At 36.6% G+C, this 3335-nt stretch overlaps 1 protein-coding gene across 1 annotated transcript in view; it reads left to right on the top strand.

Moving 5' to 3' along the window:
* plch1 (phospholipase C, eta 1) overlaps window positions 1-3335 on the top strand; it is a 41643-nt gene that overhangs the window by 7187 nt on the left and 31121 nt on the right. The window lies entirely within an intron of this gene.

Raw genomic sequence — 3335 nt, 5'->3', positions numbered from 1 at the left:
AAATACAGAAATGTTTCACGTGAAAAACTCAGAACTGTTTAAACTTTGGTAAAATATGAACCCATGAAGCTAAGAAAACAGGTTTCAGGGCCTTCAAGCATCTAAGTGAGTCCTTGTAAGAACCTGCTGACCACTGTAAATCCTAATTCCAGCCTAAAGTGAGCTCAACATTTTTTATTATTTCTTTAAATTAAACTTGCTTTTATGACAAAAATAACCAATACGAAGGGATCCCCTTAAGCCTCCTCTTTTCCATCCCTATTAGCTCACGTCTTACACTGTTTTCATCCCCTCATTATGAGCTAAATTGTAATTTCACACCATAATACAGTTCACTCTTTGGGGTTAGATTAAACAGAATATTTCATCAATTTATCTTTTTCCCCGTTAAGCACTGTTAGACAGCAGCGTTGCCACCTGAACAGCTTGCGTCGCCGCTTAAAAAAACCTCGAACCCATTTGTTTTCCGTCCACGCGCTCCGAGTCCATCACAGGGATTCCTCCTGCTGGTTGTGTGTAGATTCTTGTCTGTGATCGAGTCCCCAATATCCTCAGTGAACTCATTATGGGAGTGTGATGGAGGCATTAGCCGGTATTATTAGATTGGGTGCGGAGTCGAGTGGGCCCCCGTGAGATCCAGGTAATATGAGATGCTCGGTCCCAGCGAGCAGACGGGAGACAGAGCCAGCCGCACTGTGTGTGTCCTCTGGCAACATCTGGTGAGAGATGAGATCAGGAAAGGAAAAACAGTTTGTGGGGGTAATGTCTTTGTGGCATCAAGCTATATTGTTTGCACTTTCTAGTATAAACCTGTGTTTGTATGAGTGGGACAGACGGAGACAAGAGATAAATAAAAAGGTGAACATCTGCACACCTGATAGGTTTATACATCTTCTAATTGCAGACCATGTGAATGGACAGTAACTAATAATGGCTCGTCACATACAGTCAGTATTGACTTTTGGACATATGATATGGTCAGAGACTGATTTACACATTGTTTTTCATGAGTCATTCATTCACCCATTTTATTTGTCATTATTTGTTTTTCAGGGACAGCACATGTTAATCACAATCCCTGTAAATTTGTCGTGTGTGCATGTAAATTTGTGATTTTTAAATCACCAAAATTGCACCATTCACACTCAGACTTTCAACTTTCCGACTGTCCTTGAACTATTCATCTGCCGTTCTGTCAGAAAGCCAAGTTATGGTCATGATATTTTATCAGAATCACAATTTTCGACTTGTCCCATTTGAAAATTTACCAAATATAAACCGTTTTCACTGAACAGATTCAGAAAAAAAAAGAAAATCCTGCAGTCCTTGGCACATCTGAAAAACCACGAGTGACTCAGCTGTGACCAGCAGTCATGTGACAAAAATTCAGGAACATTTTGGCTGAACTGGGCTAAATTGCATGCATGCTTTGTGTTGTTGTAGAGGGGAAAGGATTCTAGTATGGAAATTAATTAAACATGTAAAAAGTAAAGTATCTGTAGTATGTAGAATAATATTTTTTCCACTTTGGTGAAAGTGTAACGCCTTTGGACATTCAGAAAAATGCTGTTTATGTTGATTCTAGGTTTCTAAAATTCTAGTGAAATCAAAAATCAAATAAATGTAACTTAATGTTTTTGTTGTTGTTATTTTTATGATTTATGGCGTCTAAGTCTAGTCATGGTTGTGCTATTTTCATAGAGATGCAGGACTTTATTTTTATATTCCAGTAAAAAAAAAAACAGCTTCATGTGAGTTAAAATGTAACAGGAGCTAAAGAGGGCTAAATTAGTCATTCAAACAAAAATAAAACATAAACGAGCAACATTTTCAGGATAGTGCACGTTAAAGCAAAGAAAAGCAGGGTAAAGAGAAGTGAGCAGCATGCAGACTAAACCGTGTACGATGCAAACAACTGATACAAGGAACTATTGAGCAGACAGTTATGAGAGGCAGTTAAGGCAGAACAATATAAAATCCCATTACATTACAGATGACAAAGATAAAGCCAGAAGGGATACAGCCTGACAAACACAGACAAATGCAAATGAGAGTCAGACAAGACAAGTGTGCAGGCAGCATCGAGGTATGTTGGCAGCTCTTGTTGCCTTTTAACTAGGTTTTCAGACTACGTGCGAAGAAATGGTAGAAATCACTGGATCGTATATTTAAGATCTGAGCTCTTTTTTGATATGCACTTAAATAAAGAATAAAAAAAATAAAGAAAATAAAAAAATATATTCCAAAATATAGTTAAAAAATATGTAAAAATTAAAAATATGAAAAATAAAAAATAACAATAATACAATTAGAATAATAAAATAATAAAAATAAAATGAATAGTTTGCAAAATTAACTACTCTGGTAATATAACCCATGCATGTGAACGCCAGGTCTTAAGAGGTTAATGCAAGTGTTTTCTGCAATGTAAAGAATCAAAACATCCTCCATGATTCTGGATTGTGCCGATGTGTGACCAACATTATCCTACATGGTGAATCAAGGAGGACCGTGTCCGTATATGCTGAGCAAACATTGTGGAACTTAATGAGATTTTCCCAGCTACGGAAACAATAAGTAGACAGTATGTTATTGTGATGATGGCTTTTCAGTCTATTATCCAGGACCTTGAGAGCTGCTTGCATACAGACGGTACAGTCATTATTATTATTATGTCAGTCCTGAGAGACCAAGTTAGCACGTAATGTGTGAAAGAATCAGAACAGGGAGGTAAATCTTTGCAGCTTCACGTGGCAATTATTTTCAAATACATCTATAAATTAAGTTGAATTTTATTTTTTTAATTAATGAGGTCATTGATTTAACTCAAACTTGTCTCTGTGTATTGAAACTACATATTTAGCATTTTTTTCCCTTAAAAAATACCTAAGATGTAACTCTATATCATCCCTGCCTTTCCTAAAACCCTCTCATCCCCACTGCAGCTTTAGCACACCAGCTCACCTACAAATCTCCTCAAATGCTGCATAACTACTCTAGACAATGGGAACTTATAATTTAGGAGTAATTCAGCCATACTTGTTTGAAATGAAGACCGATTCAGAAGAAGAGGAACAATTCAGAAAGCCCCATGCCACAAGTTGACAGGATTGGTTCCTTTTGTTCATAATTTGTTACATATGAAAGTCTGAATCTGCATTTTTTGTCTTTGTTAACCTGCAGTTTAAAGATGGAAATGCTCATTCACGGTGCTGATTGCTTATTTCACTTGTGATGTGCCCTCCATTATATAAAAACATCATGTGGACATATAATAAAGTAAAAGAAAATCTGATTTTCCCTGGGGGAGATTAGATTTCTAAACGACTCTGATA

This window comes from Stegastes partitus, unplaced genomic scaffold, assembly GCF_000690725.1.
Source record: "Stegastes partitus isolate 25-593 unplaced genomic scaffold, Stegastes_partitus-1.0.2 Scaffold747, whole genome shotgun sequence".
In the NCBI taxonomy this organism is placed as follows: Eukaryota; Metazoa; Chordata; class Actinopteri; family Pomacentridae; genus Stegastes; species Stegastes partitus.
The sequence above is the reverse complement of the archived record's forward strand: the minus strand, read 5'-3'. Positions and strand labels throughout refer to the sequence as shown.